At 41.9% G+C, this 9,738-nt stretch overlaps 1 long non-coding RNA gene across 1 annotated transcript; it reads right to left on the reverse strand.

Moving 5' to 3' along the window:
- Positions 1-5,609: 5,609 nt before the first annotated feature.
- On the reverse strand, positions 5,610-5,981 carry LOC103630529 (uncharacterized). The gene is made up of 2 exons (XR_002748556.1): positions 5,741-5,981; positions 5,610-5,661 (listed from the first exon to the last, which is right to left on the reverse strand). It is a non-coding gene; the product is annotated as an uncharacterized lncRNA (long non-coding RNA).
- Between the last annotated feature and the right edge of the window lie 3,757 nt (positions 5,982-9,738).

Below are 9,738 nucleotides of genomic sequence, written 5' to 3' on the forward strand. Positions count from 1 at the left end.
CGTCTCGCCCGAGGCCCCCCTCCAGCGATGAACATACTTCCGGCTCGCCCGAGGCCCAGTCTTCGCCAAGAAGCAACCTTGGCCAAATCGCCACACCAACCGACCAAAGCGCAGGAGCATTTAATGCAAAGGTGGTCTGACACCTTTATCCTGACGCACGCCCTCCGATCGACAGAGCCGAAGTGACCGCAGTCATTTCTCCGCTCCACTGACCGGCCTGACAGAAGGACAGCGCCGCCTGCGCCGCTCCGACTGCTGTGCCACTCAACAGAGTGAGGCTGACAGGCAGTCAGGCCCGACCTCAGGCACCATAGGAAACTCCGCTCCGCTCAACCCAAGGCTCGGACTCGGGCTAAGCCCCGGAAGACGACGAACTCCGCTCCGCCCGACCCAGGGCTCGGACTCGGGCTAAGCCCCGGAAGACGGCGAACTCCGCTCCGCCCGACCCAGGGCTCGGACTCGGGCTAGGCCCCGGAAGACGGCGAACTCCGCTCCGCCCGACCCAGGGCTCGGACTCGGGCTCAGCCCCTGAAGACGACGAACTCTGATCCGCCCGACCCAGGGCTCGGACTCGGGCTCAGCCCCTGAAGACGGTGAACTCCGCTTCGCCCGACCCCAGGGCTTGGACTCAGCCCTGGCCTCAGCCGACGGTCTCCGCCTCGCCTGACCCAGGGGCTCGGACTCGACCTCAACCTCGGAGGAGCCTCCACATCGCCCAACCTAGGGAACGGACCGACCACGTCATCAGGAGGCGCCATCATTACCCTACCCCAAGCTGACTCAGGCTGCGGGGAACAAGACCGGCGTCCCATCTGGCTCGCTCCGCCAGATAAATAATGATGGCGCCCCGCACGCTCCATGACGATCACTACACCATGACACAATATTGCCAATGGATTGTCTGATGGTAAAACACCTAAATAGCGTCGCACAGTCCGTCGGTAAAGAGCTTTGCCGACAGATAATGTGTGTCGGCGAAAGTCCTGTCGGCAATAACCTTTACCGGCATACATAGATCTACCGACAGACTACCTGTAGGTAATGTTTATATTATTGTCGACAGACATATCTTTGCCGTCAGACAAATTTGTGCCGACAGATTCTTGTGCCAACAGCTTGTGTGTCGCTAAAAGTCTATATACCGACAGATTGTCTGATGTTATTCCCTATGTGCAGTTAAAAAAAACATGTAGACAAATATATGCTAATGAAACAAATAATAAACTGATTATGATGCACATTACAGGACAACTTGAATAATATGTAGCTCAGAATATATGAAATTTGATTACTAAAAGAAAGAGATCAATCTTTGACTTTGAATTCCAACGTATATTGTTTTGGAACACAATTTGTGTGATGAACATATAAAAAAATAATAGCATACATGTTTTCTAAATTCTGAAGTGATCTTTCAGTTCAATTACATGCAAAGTCTAAAGATTCATCTAGCTAGCAAACTAAAATCTCTCCATCAGCTGGGTGATGTTACGCCAACGGCTAGCATGCATGCGAGTAATCATTTTTTCACACACTTCAAGCACTCCTGATCCTTGCTTCCAGCACCTCCCCTACAACATATTTTGATAATTTGTCAATTACTATATATATCAACAGATCTATAAACTCCCAACAGAAAATTCAAACTGAAAGTTTAATAAAAGTATTAAATTGCAAAAAGTTCGGTGATACTGCTGATGAAAGTAACTCACAAAGATGAAAGTAAATCACAAAGTTCGATGTACTGTAGATGAAAGTTTAAGGGTGAATGGAGAGATGGAGTTTTATGAAGTCATTTAGGTGGGCACATACTATACCTTGACAACAGCAGCATGCGTACTTTGTCGGTATTAGCAAAGATGGACCAAAAGATCACCGAATAAGTTCTGAAGAGGACAAAACAGAGACATGAATTTGGACATTAAAAATTAAGACAAAATAGAGACAGCATGCAAAAAATATATGAAGAAAATAGTATGAAATTTATGGAATTTCTATGTAAGGACGTCGCTTCAGTTAGCTCACTCATCCAGATCAAACAACTGAACTTTGGTTCCTCTAGAACCTCCTTCACAGATTTTGGAGATTTAGGAGACAGGGGGCGATCTGGCTCAAAGAGGCATGCTCACTGTTGGACACAAAATAGAGCCTCTCGAGCACGACAAGGGACTCCTATATATCCATAGTGCCTCTCAGGAGTATGACAACAGTTAGCTCACTCATCCAAAAGCTATGGTCACGTTTGGTTAGCTCTACCAAGGACAACTAGGCTCCTCCGGTGCAAGCACACATGATTGGTTGGGTGCGCTTGCAATCTAGCCAGGCTGAGCATGTGCAGAAGGTTCCGCCGGGCCTGGCTCTCTCTGTGCAAGATTTTTATCCGTTTCTATGGAGCCTGGCTGATCATGGGAACCAAACAAAGACTCTGTCAGACCAAGCTAATAGTGGGGGGCTGCCCATCGCAGCCGCCACCGATCTTGCCTTTGGTTGGGAATACTCCTTTTTTTGTTTCTTCGATAACTCATTAGGGACAGCAGGAGGATCTCCATCCCCCTCATCATCAAAAAGTTGATTCACCCGAATGGACACTGAACCTGCCGGTACAATAGCCATGTTGTTCATAGGCAGTTGGCTGTGACCCGATGAATTATCCGAACCCGGTTCTGACATCTTAGATTTCCTTTTCCTTGGAAGGCCCCTGGTTCCCTCTGAACTCTTCTTGAACATAACATGGCGAACATTCAGGGGGGTTTGAAGCCTGCCCTTTCCCAACTCTTAAATCATCAAACTGTGGCCCTGGGACCTCCCTATTCCCCTCTTGATTCACCTTATCCTTATGAGCATCCGAACTCCCAGATCCCCCACAGTGCCCAAAAACTCTATGCCACAGCTTCTGTCGTTGACCTGCACACATGCCAGTTGATGGGGAAAAAAAGATGTTCCAGCTAGTTACCGTCAGTAACCAAGCCAGTTGCGCTTGCTGACTCTCCTGTGAATGGACATGTGCGTACAGCCTGTGCAAATTAATCAATAAACAGACAAATAAAATAAAGCCTTGGTGTCAATTATGAGAAAGCAAACAGATTCTTTGCACGAGCGCAAGGGCTACTAGGGGCCTGGCTGGCACATGTAGTCCTGGCTACAGAGGGAAGGGAACCAATCGCGCCCTATATCTTCTCAGGCAAGCTTGGTCAGCTTGCCCAGCTGAAGTGTTTAAAGCACAATCAGTCGCTGCATCAGAGGCTATTCCTCTACTTCAGTACTTGATACAGTCTGGCCCACCGCGATTTCAAGAAAAGGCAGAATTGCTTCTTCAGTGCTTGCCTGGGACTCTTACTGTTACGATAAAATGTGGCAGAATTGCTTCAAGAAAAGGCAGAATTGCTTCTCTATCCATTATCCTCGTTCTGAGGCTATGCTTCCATCCAACACAGAGCACCAATCCTTTCAGGTTCTAAACTTTATAAAAGATCGATCCCAAGAAGGCTAAGTTACAAATCTTGATAAAACAGAACCCAGGAAGATCGATCCCAGGTACATTGATGGATAAAACATCAAAAGAGAAAAGAAACTAACCTAGGTCTAGTCAGGAATTTTGACTTAGACTAAGTAACTTGGACAGGGACCCCTAGACTTGGAAGACCGACTCAGACTTAGCTAGGTTCAAGAAAGTTTGGTCCACACATCATGATCAGAACAAGTGGCGCCTTCACAAAAAATACAAGTCTAAAACTAAACTATAAACTGTTGTAAACTATAAACTATTTACCTGCTGTAAACTAGATGTCATTTATTTCAAGAGTCTGAAAACATATTTTCAGGCAAAATATTTACCTACTGCTGTAGAACCTTGGGTCAATGTTGATTTTTTGTTACGACCCATCTAAAAATACAGAACACTAGAAGCTTGTTCCATTAATTACATAAATAAAAGACAAGGTTGTAGTATTACCTTGTTTGTTGGCCATGCAACGGGCATAAAAAGAGCATCCCCCATACTCTCTACACCTAAGTATGGTCGTGGCAGAGTACTTTCCCTTTTTAGCACGCGAGTCACAAAAACCTGTGTGAACTCCCTTCCAAGAGGAACATCTGCAACCTTAGTGGTTGGGTCGGTTGAGATAATATTTGCTATTGCAACAGGAACTTCTGATCTCATCATAGAATATAATATGACTTCTTTACCAACCTAATAAAATATGCGAAGTAAGATTACAAAGTTCAAATAATGAAACATAAATATGAAGTGATAGATGAGAAATTACATGATTATCGTCTACATTTTGAGGTGATCCATGATTTCTTTGAGGTACCATTGTTGCAATGTCTCGCCTGCGACTTTGCTCTTCAATAGTATTAACATCTTCACGATTCCTTAGACGACCCACAGTGCTTGCAACTCGCCTAGTAAGCTGCAAGTCATCTTCAACCATATTTTGTGAATAGTCATTACCATTGTAATCATGTGCCACCTCATCTGACCGATGCACCCTTGAGTTCTAAAGAAAAATAAAAAGGGAAAAAGTGTTAGTGAGATAAAGGAAACAAGCCTAATTAACTAGATAGACGGCGAACTGCTCGATATATGCTACACTGACTAAACATATGCAATATTATATCACCTGTCGAGAATTAGACCCATGTTGTGATGGGCTTTCTATATGTTTCACCCTTGAGCTGCTACCATCATTTGATAAATTTGATCCATTTTTTCTTTCATTTGATTCATATCCTGTCTTAAGGCTCTAACCTCTTGCTCAGACTGACTGCGAGCTTGCAATGCCATTTGAAGCTTTGTTGATATTTTCATTTGAGTTCCAGGGGTGCCTACATCTTGTGGAGTTGGTCCTAAGCCTAAACCACGAATACGACCTCTTGGTTCTTTCTCTCCAAAAACATGTGCATATAAATCACCATCTTCAATACTTCTGTCTTCAGTTCTGGGTTCTCAGCAACAGCTTCTTCAAATTTATTCTTAAGAGGACCACACATATGTTATATTTTGTTCACTTATATTTTAATTATTACATAAATCAAAAATATGTGTACTCACAATGAATATTTCTGCTCCAGGTAGAGGCACAATATCCCCTTCTTTGTTCTTACGCGTGTGTGTTCTAACATATATTTCATCTCTTCTCGCAGGGCGTCCTTGTTGCTCGGCCTACAAGAAAAAATGATTTGGTCCAGTAATTGACTAGATTTTTCATAAATTAAACTAATGATTATACAAACTAGTGATTATAATTTTTTTACCAGTTCATGCCCCACACGAGCATAACTCTTGCTGCCAGCTGCATGCGACATAGTCAGCTTTGAACGGTTATCTTTACCTCTGTTTGTATGAACCTACAACATAAATATGAATATATCAAAACAATAATACAAATTCATTCTTACAAAAGTTTAATGAAGGTTTATATCTCAAAAAAGAATTAAAAACAAATCAGCATGTACCTCGGCTTCTGGAGACATCCAATAAGTTATCAACCACTCCCAATCAGATTCTTTCACCCTTTCATCCCTTTTAGCAATAAGCTCTTCAAAACTCAATGTTTCATCAAAATATTTGTTCTTTAGGTCAGCCTTAAACTCTCTCCACTTTTTTTCTGCAGATGTTATAACATAATCTATACCAGATTCATCCACTTCATAGTATTCCTGTTTCAACAAAAATGTAGTTGCTTACCAAATCTACTGACAATAGGCTAAGACAAATTATCTCACTAAATCAGATTACCTTCACTTTTGTCCATAACTCAAACTTCTTTTTAGAATCAACTAGTCTCCAATCCTCACAAGAAACCGGGATATTTTTCCTCACCAAAGTTCCTATGAAATTACCAAACTCTTTGTTGTTCCTACCAACTGGTTGTCCATATTCATTAAGGGTAATGCAGATTTTAGGCCCACCACTACTTGAATATATGTTCTTCTTCAAGGTTGGGCCCCTTCCTTTCTTTATATTTCGATGCCCAATAGGTTGCTCTGCTTATTACAGGAGATAAAACAGATGAAAACCTTTGTTCATAACTATTTTCAAAATTGCTACAATAAATTTAAAGTTTGTTTGATTTTTACCTTCATCATTGATGGGGTTTTCAGATTCTTCGTAACTATTTTCAGATTCTTCATCGACAATATCTCTTTCAGTCCTTGATCGCAAAGTAGGTCCATTAGTTGAAGCTGCTAATGTCCTTGTCTACACTCAAAGAAATGAAAACATTAAAACTTAAGGTTCAGAAATTAAAGCAGTCAACCAATTGCCAGTGAAGCAGCAGAAATTTCAAGCAGTAATATAGCTGTAATATAAACTACCCACACAACAGTAATATTAAGTGCCAGCAGTGCATGGCTGACCCACACGGCAAACATGGGTCTTTGGAGAAAACAAACTACCCAAGCTCAAGAAACTGAGCAATTCGACATCAGGAGAATTGTAAATGAGTTTAAGAATACTATTTGTGCATATCAACACCGGAAAGAAGGAATGGACATTGAAGTGTCCCATGTAAAAAGAAAAGAAATCCCTTTGTTTGTTTTTCCTGGTGGGGTGCGTCCTTCTCGTACTTCTAGAACAACGCACAAGAACAGCCGTGCCATTCCAACACGTGATGTTTCAGCTGATGATCAAGTGGGAAACCTATTGGGCGTTGCCAGTTGTAGTGATGCTCAACATGTACCATGTAAAGGCAGTTATATGAAACAACCAGAACCAGATTTTGCTGGAGGCTTTCAGTTGCCAGGAAGTATTTCTCTGTTGTCCCCTAGCTTACCCAATAAAGTAGTTCTGAATGGGTCTGCTAATTTTCATGCAGAATCTATTGAGAGTGAACATCCAGAACACTATCAGGAAAGTAAGTTTGCGGCTGTGCAAAATACCGTGTGCCTTGTAGTCAAGCAACCTAACAGTTTGCTCCCAAATTCAAACAACGATTCACAATTGTATGGATCTGATTCCTCTCTTAACAGTTCAAAAAGGGAATGTGCAGGCAGTGCTGCAAACAACTTGCTGAAGTTATCCCCAGCTATTCCAACCACACCTGATGAACTTGATGAGCTGGTATCCTATCAAACTAATCAGAAAGATGTAAATGCTGAAAATAACTTGGAGATCGGTTCTGAAAATAACTTGGAACAAATATGCAGTCTGAGGCCCCAAGAATCTAATAATAATCTGAAGCGTAAAGTCAATCAAGAGCTCGAGGTATGATATGCTCCGACAAACCAATACCTGATTTTTCTCTGCCCTTCCCTATGAGCTGTGACCTTGCATTTTTCTATAGTTTCAGTTAGAATGCCCAGTTACTGTGATATAGTGGCAATTAATAAAATGTAAATACAATCTGTTTACATGGTTTCATTTTCCAATTACATGCATACCTACATGTTAGAACAGGAATTGGATGAGTCGAAAAAAGAGCAGTACTGGAAAATTCCTGTTCTGTCTCCGCAGTAAGAGGTAATCTGCCGTCATGCTGATCTGTCTCCGCCGTAAGAGGTAATCTGACGTTCTGGTGATCGGTTCCGTAGCAGTACTGGAAATTTTCGTCGTGATGCTTCTATAACTGAACTGGGAGTGATGTGACTTCTATGAGTAGTTGCTTATTAGCCTACAGAAATATAGGGATCCGGAGACTGGTTATGTCTCATGGCAGTTTTTGTTTCACCAATATCGTTTTATGGCGCTGACATAAAAACAGATATTCGTGCAACTGAAGAACGATGTGACTTCTGGTTTATGTTACTGCTACGGCACGACCTCGTGTCCCTTTTTTGACCTAATAATGGTCCATCCTCTGCTGATGAGTGCGCTACTTCGCTTACTTGAAATTACTTGATGTCTTGGTGATGCTTTCTACATTGTGTGATTGGTGGGTGAATTTATAAAATTAACTCAGCAGTTGCCATGTATTGCATCTGATTACAATTGTATATACTAGGTTTGTTTATGAGTTATGCTTCTTGATGCCTTCACCACTTATGTTCCTCTGCTTAGGCACTGTTTGGTCAATTAGAGGTGTGCTCCGTGTTTTTGTTTGTGCACTAGCAATATTTATCTTCTTTTACTACACCCCTCCTCGATTTCAGTCGTCTGGACATCAATTCAGTCAACTGCAGTTAGTGGTGGTGCGATTTTTCCTGGTGAGATACTGTCAATCATCAGCGCCATAAAAAAACTGTTTAGCATAGCAGGGTTGGCGTAGGCAGACTTGAGGATAGCATCACTGTCGGGGATGGGGCGATCTCAGGAGGGAGGGCCTGCAATGTTTTGGCTGACAATGGGTTGAAGAACACAGGGTGAAAGAACAGTAGCGCTGTTAATCTGAACAGTTGGCAGAACGTCAGATTACCTCTTACGGCGGAGACAGAACAGGAATTACACGGTCGTCTTACGCAAAAAGAGCAGGAATTGGATGAGTCGAAAAAATGAACTTTGAGTTATGCAAAACAGTGGAGTTCCTTGAGGTAAAACTAGTTAGTAAATTGGCTATGTCATCTTCAACAAAGCAAATAAGCAACTGAGTCATCTTCAAGGAACATGCCCCACACTTATCTCCTCTCTGCACTCAGGGTAGTTAAAAAATATTTCCAATACTCCACTTTCGAATCCCAAGTTAACTCTATCTACAAGCTGCCCAGAATCTGCTAGAAAGGATAAGGGATCAGGATATTCTTCAGACATTTTGAAAAAGAAAAACTAGAATCTGATCAATCGACTGAAATATTAATTTCCTCCCCACTTCCCTTCGAATTCCACATAAGGACAGACCTTGCCCATTACACCAAACTTGTTCACCAAGTATTGGTCTTCCACTTTGCTATAACATTACATATCTAATAATACATGAATTTTGTGTTACATTGCCCCAAAGTCAAGCATCCTGCCCTGGTTTTTATTTCTGTTATCTGAAACCAACTCCATCTGCACAGTCTGACAGGGCAAATTGGGAATCACTTTCCTCACATTTTGTGTAGCACCAAGCCATACAACCTATAAGAAGTTCTATGGTCTACCAACTTACTACAGAAGCTTCAGCCAAAAACTGCATGGTTTGAGTACCAAAGAGCCCCAATCTAGGTGCCACATGCAGTCCTATGGTTCTTCAGCGACTGAATAACCCTCAGTTGCCACTACCTGTCAGTCCATATGAGCATTGATTTTTCTTTTAAATTTTTTATGTAGTGCCAGGCTTAATTACCTCAGTCCCCTTATTCTTCTTGAATTAAGCTACCACTTACCAAAGATACCTTTGCCCAAATCCCTACAACTAAGCTACAGGAACTCTCCAAGGTTTGAGTCAAACACTGAAATTGGCACTGACTGCTATTTATCATCTGAAAATCACAAGGGCCTAACAGCCCATTTTCAATGGTCACTGGTGAATTTATGTGGCTATGGCAGAAAAATCTAGTTACTTGTGACTGGTGAATTTCAATGGTCACTGGTGAATTCAATGGTCACTGAGTCTGAAATTACAAGCAGTGAAGCAGCAGAAATGAAAGTCTGAAATTGGAATGGAAATATAGCAGTAGCAGCAGAACTGAAAGTCTGAAACTGAAATATTGGAAAGAAAGTACAAGCAGTATTAAATAGATTGTGGTACTATTAAATTAAATGTAAAAAACATGAACTTATTAAATAGGGAAATACATTAACCTAATGTTTCTTATTGGCTTGATGTGATCCATTTGCTTCTTCACTAACCATAGTACTAGGTACATGGAGATTAAGAG

This window comes from Zea mays, chromosome 6 (assembly GCF_902167145.1).
Source record: "Zea mays cultivar B73 chromosome 6, Zm-B73-REFERENCE-NAM-5.0, whole genome shotgun sequence".
NCBI lineage: Eukaryota > Viridiplantae > Streptophyta > Magnoliopsida > Poales > Poaceae > Zea > Zea mays.